Source organism: Meleagris gallopavo, chromosome 12 (assembly GCF_000146605.3).
Source record: "Meleagris gallopavo isolate NT-WF06-2002-E0010 breed Aviagen turkey brand Nicholas breeding stock chromosome 12, Turkey_5.1, whole genome shotgun sequence".
Lineage (NCBI taxonomy): Eukaryota > Metazoa > Chordata > Aves > Galliformes > Phasianidae > Meleagris > Meleagris gallopavo.
Window position 1 is genome coordinate 11035196 of NC_015022.2, and position 12728 is coordinate 11047923.

At 42.5% G+C, this 12728-nt stretch overlaps 1 long non-coding RNA gene across 1 annotated transcript in view; it reads left to right on the forward strand.

The window, feature by feature from the left end:
- The window catches only part of LOC104912843, a 28398-nt gene extending 15697 nt beyond the window's left edge, over window positions 1-12701 (forward strand). Inside the window, exon 5 of the long non-coding RNA XR_794923.2 lies at window positions 12397-12701. This is a non-coding gene — a long non-coding RNA (uncharacterized LOC104912843). The remainder of the gene's footprint in view (window positions 1-12396) is intronic.
- The last annotated feature ends 27 nt before the right edge of the window (window positions 12702-12728 follow it).

Sequence of the window (12728 nt, forward strand, 5' to 3'; positions counted from 1 at the left end):
TTATTTTATTTATTTTGCAGGATGCTTGCCTGCATCCTTTTTTTGGAAGATGGCTCCATGTCTGATCTCATAAGAGCTACAGTTAGAAAATACACAGGAATACATTCTAGGGGTACACATAATTAATGGATTTTCCATTTGCAATTTAGATCCTCATTAAGAATCTGAGCCTCCAATCAGGCTGCTTTGTTCAGAAAGGTCTGCAGTAGCAGAGGAAAATGGATAAATTTAAAAATATCTTCAGGGAAGGACTGGAGACTTTTAAGTTTGTAAATAGACCCCTTCACAGTCTGGATACTTGGGTTCTTCTTGTGAGCTGTGAAAGACAATGTTTTTGGGTAGTGCAAGGTACTACTACTTATCATATAATCATATCATAGAATGGCTTGGGCTGGAAGGGAACTCAAATATTGTCTTGTTCTAACTCAACAAGGGTTTGAGCTCTGTGGAGTTTGAAGATTCTGTAGTTTCCCTGTTCCTGGAGGTGATGGAGGCCATGTTGGATGAGGACTTGTTCTAGCATCTGATTTAGTGGTTGGCAGCCAGCCTGCAGCAAGGAGCTTGGAACTAGGCGATCTTTGAAGTCTTCTCCAACCCAAGCCGTTCCGTGAGCTCCGTAGTAATATGAAACTGGGAAAAAGTGGCCTTATTGATTTGTGACAAACACAAATTAATTCATAAAAGCCAATGGAAACCATTCATAAACTCAGATTAGCCGTGTTGTTCCATATCAATCCTGACTTTTTAAAAATAAACCTAATTAGGATTTCCATGCTAACTGAACCCTTGATAGAGGCTTTAAGAGCAAGTTGCTGGTTTCTGGATGGGCTCTTCATATTGCTTTCAGGTATCTCCAAATAAAAGAAGCTAATTTGTCAACATGAAGCTCCTGCTATACAAAGTGCATCACAATACTTGTCACAAATGTCAAGGACCTGCACTGTGCAGGGTGCTGCAGTGCAGTTGGATTTGAATCATTAGAAAGGGCCTCTATGGCTCATACCAATATTGTTATTCTATTCTAACAGGTTAGAAGTGTTAATGTCTTTGTATTTGGTGTAAACATTTTTAGTCTGTTCATAGTTTAAAATGAAAATAAGACTTCAGACTGAGCTCTTCGTCAGTGCATTGGAGAAGAAGACTGGAGTGCTCTAGTTCAATTTCTGACACTGCTGCTTTAGTGCAAAAACCACCAATATCCTTATAATGTATTTTCAGACCATATTATGTGGAGGAAATCTGACTTCATCTCAAAAGTGACCTGCAAAGGAAACTTTGAAATTGGATTCTACCACTCTTTTTTGTTTTGTTTTCCCCTTTGGGTTTTAAAAATGTTGTACAAAAGTCTGGGAAGCTTTGAATATTCCCAGCTTTCTACTTGCAGACTTTTTTGTAATTATATTTAAAAATAACAGGAATGTAAAGCCTGCTTTTGCTTCTGTTCTCCTTCCCTTTTTCCTCCTGGACAATTCCTCTGAGATTTTGAGGACAGAAGAGTGAAACACAGCTCAGAGTTGGAGGCATTCAGTTTTTAGAAGAAGAGCTTTTGTCCAAGTGCTTGGATGCAGCAGGTGCTCCTGGAACAAGCAGAGCGTTGGATCTGAACCAGCCTGGCTGGGAACTTCTTTGTTCTTTGTAGCTCAACTATCATCTCCTTGTGCAGTCATAATTTGAATAGTTTTCCCAGGTCTTTTTTAGGATGGAAGAAGTAGTAATATTTAATGTTAACAATTTTTATTTATTTTTCCCCCTGAACAGTTTTTGGGTATCCTCTTATGTTGCTTTACACACCGCTGCTAAGAGGAAAAATTAATTTCTTTGTTTTTAAAATGATTAGGAATGGAGAAGCTCTGAATTAGGAGCAGAAGCTCCGCAGCCTTCGGTACAGTACAGAAGCATGCAGCCCCACAAGCCACGGTCACAGTGCTGTGCAGGTTGTGGGAGCTGAGCAGTCATGTTAGAAAGGAAACCATTGCTCTCTGGATAATCTAGCCAAGAAAAGTCGGATATTTATGTGCAGAAGGAATTTTTATATTGGAAACCAGGTCTGAGTGATGGGTTAGCATGCAAACATACACAGTAGAGGAGACTAAAAACATTTGTTACGCCAACGGTACCTAAAATCTCACAACAGTGAGGCGATGGGACGAGCCAGAAAGCGCATGGGGAGCAGCTGGGCTGACTTGCTGCTGGTGTTTGGATCAGCTCTGTGGGTGTGCAGGAGGCTTTTGCTGGTCTTATTCCACTGTTGTGTTGGAGGTGCCTCCTAAAAAGGTGTTGGCGGGGAGATGTGTGCACAGGAAATTGCTCATCTGGCTCAGAGCCCGCTTTCTGCTCATGCCTTGGGGGGCTTCTGGGGAAAATGATGTCTGGGAGCAGACCGACATGCAAAGCCCGTGGGTCACATCTTGCGTTCCCTCTGTTATTTTGTCTGCTTGGATGGGACACTAACATAATGAATTTTAATTGAAAAAGAAAAATATTCTGGTGAAAGTATACTCTCAGATGGGAAGTAAATTACAGAATAATTCATGGAATATTTGCAGCTCTTGAGTATTCAGCTGGTCTAAATAATGTATGTTTATACATACAAATTGTGTGTGTGTCCCTGCATATTTTAAATGTATGATTGTTTCACATTAAGAAACAAATGAACAAGTGCTGACTGTAGAAGACTTGCCATTTTAGTTTTAATTCTTCTCCATTAATTACGAATCCCACATAGATTTATATCAATATGTTTTTCATGTCTGCATTTTATTGCTGGCCTAAAACTATATAGGTGCGGCAGGCAGACAGCATCTATTCAAAGCCTGAAGACAAGAATGAAGAGAGTTAGTGGAGACAGGACAGCTATTGCCCCGCAGCTAATTAGGTGCAAGAAGGATCCAGTGCTGCCCTCCCTCTCTGCCTGCCTGTCTGGTGGGCTTTACTCCATCATCTCACTCAGAATAAAACTGCACAATAGAATGTTAGTGCCTGGTGCTCTGGCTGTGCTAATGATGGTGCAGTCACTGTGCACTGGCAGAACATGATGCAGACTTTGGCATCTTAAATCTGTCTCTTTGTGAGTAAAGGAAGAGCTTCCCTCAGTTAGAGGAGCTGAGAATCAAACGTTGTGTTGTGCAGTGTGTGTGCACATGCATGTAGCTGTCATAAAAATCACTGCTTCTTTAAGAAAATGGGGTGGGGAAGAGTTAAACAGATGACAGCACACACATTTGGAGATGTGCTGAGCTTCTGGACGGTGGTAATCCAGCCAGTCAGGCGCCCAAGCTGCTAATGATTTGCTTCTATGGCTGTGTTTAGACCTCAGGCTGTCATCGACTCTGGAGAAGACCCTGAAGATGAAAGAGGATTTTGGTATGCAGCGGTGTCAAGGGCAGTTATTGTATGGGCACGAGCCTTCAGCACCAACCTGCAGTGCTACCTGCCCATGTCTGTGTGTATCCCCATCCTGATTAGGGAGCTCAGCGTGTTCTTGTGTAATTACACTTCTGGACTGAAGCAGTGTGGGTATATCCAGGTAGAATGAATATGCCAGTGCTAAATTTAAGAAAATTATGAAATGATCGGAATGCATAAATTGGCACAGCTGAAAGGGATGAAGCAAGAGGAGCTGCGCTTCTTTTCTTCTAATTGTAGCACTGCATTTGACAAAGAGCTGCAGTTTACACATGCTGTCTGACAAGGCCTTAGTGAAGCAGCAACAAGCAGCTGGAGGAGATCTCCCTCGTATAAGCAATGTGTACATCATGCTGCCTGGCACTGCCTGATATAAACAGGGAGAGGCGTGCAGCAGAGGCCAAGGTTGAAAGGCAGGGGCAGAGCACACCTGTGGCTGTTCAGGTTGCTTTTGGAAGGTTAGGAAGGGGCTTGGCTGCACAATTTTGTTTGGCCAGCGTAACACGGATTCACAATTTCTTGCGCAGATTGAAACCAGAATGCACTCTCAATGTAAAATAATGGAATGAAATGTAGGAGAAAAGCTGAGATAATTCAGGTTCAGTGGTTTGTAATAGTTTTGTCATAGTCCAAAATTAGATTGACTCATTTCTATGTCAGGATAACATCTAGTCTTTCTTTCCCTATGATGAAACTTTCTGCAGTTTCAGATCATTTCAGAATCAATCATGTGGGGTGAAGGTGACATCAGATTGACAGTGTGCTAACACAGCTGTTTAAGGATGGCTGTCAGGATGGGCAGCAGCCCTGTCACTAGGCTGTACCTGTAAGCACAGCTTGTGCAGGTCACTGAGCATCCTTGCAGGGAGACAGGTTTTGGTCATTGCTGACTTGATCTGGATTCAAAGCAACAACCTAGGGAGGCAAAAGATGTAATTTTTGCACAGTATGATGGCTTATTTAATTGCAAACTTCTGGCAGTAATTCCTTTACCTTAGGACAGTAAAATATCATTAGCTGGCTATTAAATACTCTTGTCTTTTAAACGAGATATTAGTACTAACCATCATTTGCTATTAAGTATAAACAAGTTCTAGAAGTGTTGCCAACTCTGTGGGTTTTCTCTGATCTGCATAGCAATTAGAGCTGCTTTTTGCAGTCCTGGCTAGCTGTGTTCTACACTTTTGTCCCCACTCCTGCTCCTCACAGGTGTAAAACTCACTCCCCAGCAGGACAAATTTACCGCAGCATGCTATGTTGGCTTTCCTATTGGAAGCGCTGTCAGAGCTCTGTGAGGATCCCAGTCTGAGTGCTGGCCCTGGCTGTGTGCAGATTGCATGTGGAGTTCAGCTACCAGATGGGGGACACTAAATCGGCTTTGTCTCACCAAGTGCTGGCAGACAGAGCACCGCTGCTGCTGGCGGCCAGAGAAATACTGAAAATTGCTCAATCAACATAATTCATGAAGCTTTGTGGCAGGTCTGTGGCTTTATGGGCTGGTATGGGAGTGCCAGGTCAGAAAGAGCTGTACAAACCTGTGCTCTTTGACTTGGAGGATGCACACAGCCTCCAGCTGCTACCTGGCACAATGGCTCTTGGAAAGGTGTTTTCTAAGGGACAATACTGTAAGCAATGTTTTTTGCCCAGTAATTACTGCTTTGTTTGCTGAGAGGGGTCATGGCTAAGAGCTGTGTCCCTGATCCTTTTATGATGTTGTCCTCTGAGGACCATGGAGTCACTGAGCTCCCCCTGCCCTACCCACACCATCCCTGCTTGCCATAAACCACAGGCTCAAGGTGAGGGGGAAATAGCAAACAAGTTTAAATCTTTATAGGCAGAGCTGGGCAAATAATCAGGCAAGTCTTCTCAATCGTTCCTTCAAACAGAAAAAGGTTTAATCTCTGGGATGGTATTTCCAGCCCCTATTTGCTTTTTGTGCTCTGGCAGAGGGATTTCAGTGGCTTGGCCTTGAGCAAATGAATTCTCCCAAGGTCCCAAAAAAAGTGAAAAGAGCCGTGAGCCTTGGAAATGTGCAGTTGTACCTGGTGTGCTCTGTGTCCTGCTGGAGTGTCCTTCTTGGTGTGGGAAGGTGTTTGCCACCAAGTGGAAGAAGGGCTGGCTGTGAGGAGGAAGCAAACGGCAGATAGTGGCTGTTGGCTCATTGGTGTCCTTATCTGAGAATGTGCAGTCTGGGGCTGGAAATGTGACTAAATAGGTGTAGGCCAAGCACTGACTGAATTTAGGGGAAAAAAAAATATATATATTTTGTGTAAGCAAAGAATAACACTGTACAGTGATGGTGTGTCATTCAGCATAGACAAATAATGCATTTTGACAAGAAACACCAGAACTTTGTAGAAAGGAAGAGAAAATGGATAGTCTCATTGACCGTATTTTTGTGGGTCAAACATGCTGTGAATTATATTTTTGTAATTTTGGATGTATATTCTGAGCACTGAGATTGTTAAAGGGAGGAATTTATGTAAGTGCAGGCATGAAGGAGCCTGCCTGATTATGGATCAGATGAATCACATTCTGAACTGATGAAAGGTGTATGTTATCTGAAGATGATCAGAGGGGCTGGAGCACCTCTCATATGAAGAAAGGCTGAAGGAGTTGGGATTGCTCAGCCTGAAGGAGAGAAGACTTTGGGGAGGCCTCATTGTGGACTTCCAGTTCTTGAAGGGTGCTTATATGCCAGATGGGAGACTGGATTTTAACATGGTCTGATAGTGACAGGACAAGGGGAAATGGCTTTAAACTAAAAGAGGGGACATTTAGGTTAGATTTTAGAAGGAAATTCTTTACTCCAAGGATGGTGGGGCACTGGCACAGGCTGCTTGGAGAAGCCGTGGTTGTCCCATCCCTGGAGGTGCCCAAGGCCAGGATGGATGGGGCCCTGGGCAATCTGAGCTGGTGAGGGGCAGCCCTGGTCACAGAAGGAGGTTGGAGCTGCATGGGCTTCAGGGTCCCTTCCAAACCAAGCCATTCTGTGATTCTATGATACATTCCTTCTTTGGTCTTTCTCTAGTGCATATGCATATGTGTAGAAGTGTGAGTTGATGCGCATTGCAGGTACATCTGCATATATGTTGGTATTTTGGTCTAGCCTTGCAAGAGGCTCACAGAACTTTGCAGTATGCTGTATGGAATATATCTTGCAAATTTTCTTAAGGAATCAGTTAGAGAGTTAATTCAATAGCTATTAGTAATGAGACGTAAATGCAACTTTATAACTCTGCCAGCTGGCTATGGTACCGTGCTTTCATCATCTACAGAAGCAAAGCCTTTTTCCAATCTCTGGCTGAATACTAACATCCAAAATTAAATTATAACTACCAGAAGGTTTTGTAGCAGTCCATAGCAGACTGAAAAGGACTCTGCCTCTTGTGTGTCCGTAGCTCCATGCTGATGCCCAGACTTGTGGCTCACTATGTCTGTCACAGACAACTGCCAAGAAACCTGTGTTCTTCCTGTACCAGTATAAAACTGGTCAGGAGGCTTCATCAGTGTGTTGATTTATATGATGGAATATAGATTTCTGTGATTTTTGTTGTGACAGTAGTTTTCAATTCATTTTGATCTTTGATTTCCACTGCTGAAAATGGCAATGATAACTTCTGGTGACTGTATTTGAATGTGGCTGTGTTTCTTTGCCTGTATATTCCTTTGTTGGATATAGTGTTTTTGGCTGATCATGCATAAGTTCCCATCTACACACACACACACAGGTGTTTCTACCCCCTGCATGTCCTATTTTGTAAGCAGCAGTCCACCAATCAGCAGCCAGCTGCCATGCTAAGAGCGTATTTCAGTAACTAGGATGGTAGGACAGTGTATTTTTACGAAGCAATTTATTTCTGTCAGTGGCCACTGGGTGGTGGAAAAACTGAAAAAACTGAAAGTAGGAGTACAGAGGAAAGTGGCCTGATTTCCAGGGCGTGCAAAGTGCCTGCAAGTCCTCTTGCCTTGCTTGGCAGCTCCTGAAAATCAGATTTCTTGTTTGGTGCCCAAGTTTGAAATATGGTGGTCTGGGTTAGGGCTCATGGCAGACCCAAGGCACCATTCAGCAAAAAGTTTGAGAAAAATGTAAGCATTGTCTGAGAGAGGAAAGCTCTGAGAGCATATGATGACATGCAGAGCCCAGTGGAAAATGGGTTTGGAAGGGAGATTTTTGCAAGGAGCTGCAAAAAAAGGACAATACTTATGCTGGATTATTTATTTATTCATTTATTTTCTTCCCTATTCATTTGAGATCTGGGGGACCCAGAAATCAGTGGGAATGTGCCTTAACCATACAAATATGTTTTGTTGACTGTATTCAACGCACAGTGCAGATACTGAATGTGGGTGCAATGATTTAACATGCTGTTCCTTTTGATCCCTCTGTTATGTGTTAATGTGAGGTTATGTGCAAAAAAATTACTGTTTGTAACCTACTTTCCTCAGTCTCCTGTGGCCTGGGGCTGAGGCTAGCCCCTGAAGTTACTGCTAACACTTCTGCGGCATGGGCTCAAAATGAAAATGAAGCAGTTGCTTGGAAACCCTCCTCCTCTTCGTGCTACTTATTTTACTTCTCAAGATGCAATTAATAGCCTGGAAAAAGGCAAATGGCAAAAATATTACAGGCAGAGCTGCTGATGTGTCTTATTAAGGTTGTGTAACATTGCCTCTTGCAACCCCTGTTTTGATTGGTATATGCTTCAACCATTTTGAATTAAATTTGGAGGGAATTTTTTTGTTTTGAGGATCTCCATCAAACTGAACTCTTCAGGAAACTCAGCTGAAACGAGTCTGAAAACAGAGCTGGAGAACAATGTCCTGGGTGTGTGTGGTGAATGTTGAAAAGGTAAAATATCTCAATGACACAAAATTTGGTGAGGGAAAGAATGTCTGGCTTTTTATCCAGGGATACATGTTTTACTATTTCTACTATGCATATTTGGCTAAATTGTTGGAATTCCCATAGCTGTCTCAGAAGGACAGCTCTGGGATATTTAGCTGCTAAACCCAGTGGCAATTGGCTGCTCTGGACCTAACTGAGGTCAACACTCCGGGGGTTATGCCCCACTAAAGAGATATGCAGGATGTGTGCAGATGGTGTGCCAAGCAATTCCAGTTCTGACACTTCTCACATTCTGAGTATTTCACTTTGCAAATTCAATAATGTTCTTATAGGACAATTTTCTTGTGTAAAGTATATATTTTAAACTGGTCAATTCAAGCATCCATTGCACACCTCAGATTTTCTGTAGCACTTTCTGGTGTGGAAAATAATTTTATTACTGTCCATCTGTTGGGAATTCCAGTGTGCATGAGATCCAATATCTTTGGTAACATGGATATCTGTGCAAAGGACTGTGTAAAATTCAAAGTGTATGGATCCATAAAACGCCTCAGGGTTACCCCAATTATCTGTAGGAAACAGTCCTACAGAGAACACACAGGGACTAGATAACACTGAGAAAGCAGCTTTCCTGACACTGGATCAATGACTTATTTTATTTTGGAAATCTCTTCTGAGGAGTGGAGTGGGGCAAGATAATTCTGAAGAGGATTTAGCAGCATGAGATCTCTTGTGCAACTAAGCAAATAGCTGGGCAGTCTGCTTACACAGTTTCAAAGTACATCATGCAAATGTCTTCTGAGCAAAATAGTAAAAATTCTGTTTGTTGCAGTGGCATGTCTAATACAATACACATTTATTCTATGATCTCTATATTTTTTTCCACAAAAGTGAGGTCTTTGCTTTGCTGTTCTTAGATGTTAACACAAACCGTATTTTCCCACGTGCTGATGGCAGCACTATGTAACTAGTCCCCTAGGTCTTTCTGGGACTTGCATCTTCTAAATGAGGGCGTAATGATGGGTATGCACAAGGTAACAGGGCCACAGAGCATCATCTGGATGGAGCTGAAAGGGGCATGAAGTAGGGAGGAGATCAGACAACTTTTTTTTTGACAGTGAATCCTGTTTTAAAGCAGATACATTGCCTTATGGTCCACTAAGGACTACCGTTTACCTGAGCTTCCTGGAGTTTCTTTTTCCACTTGAAACTTTTAGCTCAATTTTGAGGACTTTGACTATTTTCGAATGTTTTAGGCACCTGGAAAGTCTGGAGATGCTGTCCCTTGCAGAGGCTATGTGCCCAAGTGTATGGGGCTGCTGAATCACAGCCTGAACCTCTGATTAATCACCTGAGGCGAGCAATGAGTCAGCCACTGGAGCACAGGTGAAGGCAATTCACCTGTGCTACAGGAAGGGGTGGAGCTTGGCTCCACCTCTCCTAGACCCATTTAAGAGCTGACTGCTGGGGGGGGGAAGAATCTCTCTGGAGATCTGCTCCACCAGAGTCTATTTTGCAAGCCCAAGATAGGGTGAGTGTCTTTCTTTTCCTACTCCAAGATAATAATTACCTCAGCCAAGCTCCTGGATATACTATACCATCTGTATATTCATTGATTATACACCAAGTTATGTGGCATGGCACAAACACCATCACCCCAGTCCTGCTCTGCTCAGAACATTGGGATGTATTGCTCCTTGGGAAGTCCTGGTTAGAAAGCTGCAGCCTAAGTCTACTGCCTCTCACACCTTACATCCGTTCTTTCTACGCCTCAAATTTCCATACCCTAGAAAGCTGGCAGAAACTATGTATCAACAGGGCTAAAATATGACTGAAAGCTGCGTGCATCTCTCAGGAGCTGTGTGCTAGCATTCCTGCACTCAGCAGGGATGTGATGAGTTCTTTATTAATTTTAGCTCTCTGGAAGGAGCAGATGGTGCCAAGATCTTACACATTAGCTCCAGAGTTTCCCAGGCCCCTTCTAGCCTTTACCTTTGTAACTGGGGTGAGAGTGCCAGTTTGGTGAACTGATGTGTTAAATATGAATAACATTTTGAATAATTATTCTGAGCATTAGTGCTGACTAATGAGGGAGTAGTACACTTCCAGTCTCTCTCTTTCTGGTGGCATATATTTCTTTGACCAATGAAAATCTGTAGCCTACAGAAAACTGGCTCCCAGATTTCCTGGTGAGGGCTGTAAATCAGCAGAGGATTGTCCAAGGGTTGGATGGAAGGAAAGGATGTGGTGGTTCTGTGCATCTGTTAGCTGGATGGTAAGAATGGTGGAAGAATGGGTTAGATTGATTTTTGTATTTGGATTGATGAGTGGTACATAAACACTAACATGTTTTGAGATAAAGAAATGACAGGCTGGAAGCATTTTGAATGCTATAAAACATGGTTATAGAATGAAAATATCTAAATGAAGATATTGTGGAGGAACTACAAGATGGAAGGCTTATGGACAGTGAAGAGATGTGCTAAGAACCTCTGGTTTCTTCTCTCCAAGTTACTGATTGGTTTCTGAAATAGGAACTTTGTGTTGCATTCATAGAGTTATAGAACACTTGGGTTGGAAGTGACCTTTAAGCCCATCCAGTCCCAACCCCCTGCCATGGGCTGGCTGCCCAGAGCCCCATCTAACCTGGCCTTGGGCACTCTGGGGATGGGACATCCACAGCTTCTCTGAGCAGCCTGGGCCTCACCACTAGCTGAGTGAAGAATTGCTTCATAACATCTAACCTAAATTTGCCCTCTTTTAATGTAAAGCCCTTCCTCCTTATCCTGTTACTATCAGAGTCATCCCCCTTTTGCTTATGAGCTCCCTTATAAGCCACAATGAGGTCTCTCTAGAGCCTTCTTTTCTCCAAGCTAAACAAGCCCAGCTTCCTCAGTCTTTCTTCATAGGAGAGGTGCTCCAATTCTGATCATCTTCATGGTCCTCTGGACCTCCTCCAATGGCACTGTTGTGATAGTTTTCCATAGTCTGATTCTATTAACTATACTCTGCTTAAGCTTGCTAGGAATGTGTTCAGACACTTGATTGAAGGCAGGATGTGTGGTACCAACATCAAGCGGAATTTTGGACATTTGGCTTAAGTTATGCTATGTGCCATTTGCAGTGCACTCTAATCTGCCTTGAAAGACGGATGAGTTGTCTCAATATCAGAGTTACGGAGTTCAAATATTCTGTTAGTGGCAAAATAACTTAACCTGAAGAGAAAGGATATCTCCATCTCAGCGTTTACAGCCATTCGTCTAACCGTTCTGACTCTGAAATACAATCCCTCTTTTCCAGGAACCGATCTGCATACAGAAGTCAATGGAAACTTTGCTTTCAGTTTGGCAGGGGACTTTAAGCAGTACTGATGGAGATTATTGCTCTTGCTACACTGTAAATTTGGACAAGCTAGCTAAATAGTGTGGTCTTTTAAGTGGATGAATGTGAAAGGCTTTTAAATCTGGTCTTTTGTTTCTTAATGCCTTTTCCCTGTTTGTTTTTTTTCTTGTTGTAGTTGGTTTGATATAAATGCAGTAAAACCATCCAGGAATACAAAAAGTAGATCACAAAGTAACTTTTAGAACACCTTTTAAAAATGCAACAAAAACCTCTGTAAGACTTGAGCTACACATAAAAAGATCTCCCAGTAGTATTTGTTTCTTTTTAAAAAGAATTTGTTGATTATTACTGTGCCTGGATTTAACAGAGTGTAATTTATTCTTTTTCCTAACAATTTGCAATGAAACACAAAAGGTGAAATACACCCCACTGAAGTGAAGGGCTTCAGTGGGACCAGAAATTCACCTAGAGTGCATGTGGAGAAATATTTTGAACACTATGCTAGAAGCTGTGCTTTGTGGTAGAAAAGAGTTTTTATTAAGCTCTCAGCTCTAGCTATTCACGAGATGCCTTTGAGTGGTCTTTTCTGCACGGCTGTTTTTTCCTGACTACTTAAGGGCACGTGTAACTAGTTATAAAAGGGGAATTGGTGGCTGAGTGTGGTGGTGTGTGTTTCCTTCAGGCAGTAGGTATAAACAGATACCCGCTTGTGTTAGCAAAATGGATTAAGAATGCATCTCTTGTAAGAGGAAAGAAAACAGAATCCATAAAGTCTCATCACAGCTTTTCTTGCTTTTTCCCAGGCCAAAGGAAGAGCTAGAATCAGCTCCACCAGGCTTCTCTTCCAGCCTTAGTCTTTGGGATTAATTGGCACTGACTTATTTAGCGGTGCTGGTGAATGAGTCCATGTCTCTTGATGGCTGGTGTCTCTTCTCCCCATCTGAGAGTAAAAATGTCACAGTAAGGCAGCTGCTGTGATGTCCACTTTAAAAAGTCCTGTCCAGCCACATGGCTCCTTGTCTGTGCTGTGCACTAGCAAAGGGGAGGGTCTCACATGGGTGAAGAGCTTTCTTCAAAGGACATCTTCCCTTGTATTAAAATGTCTGTAACTTGGAAGTGTTTTGGTAATACATTT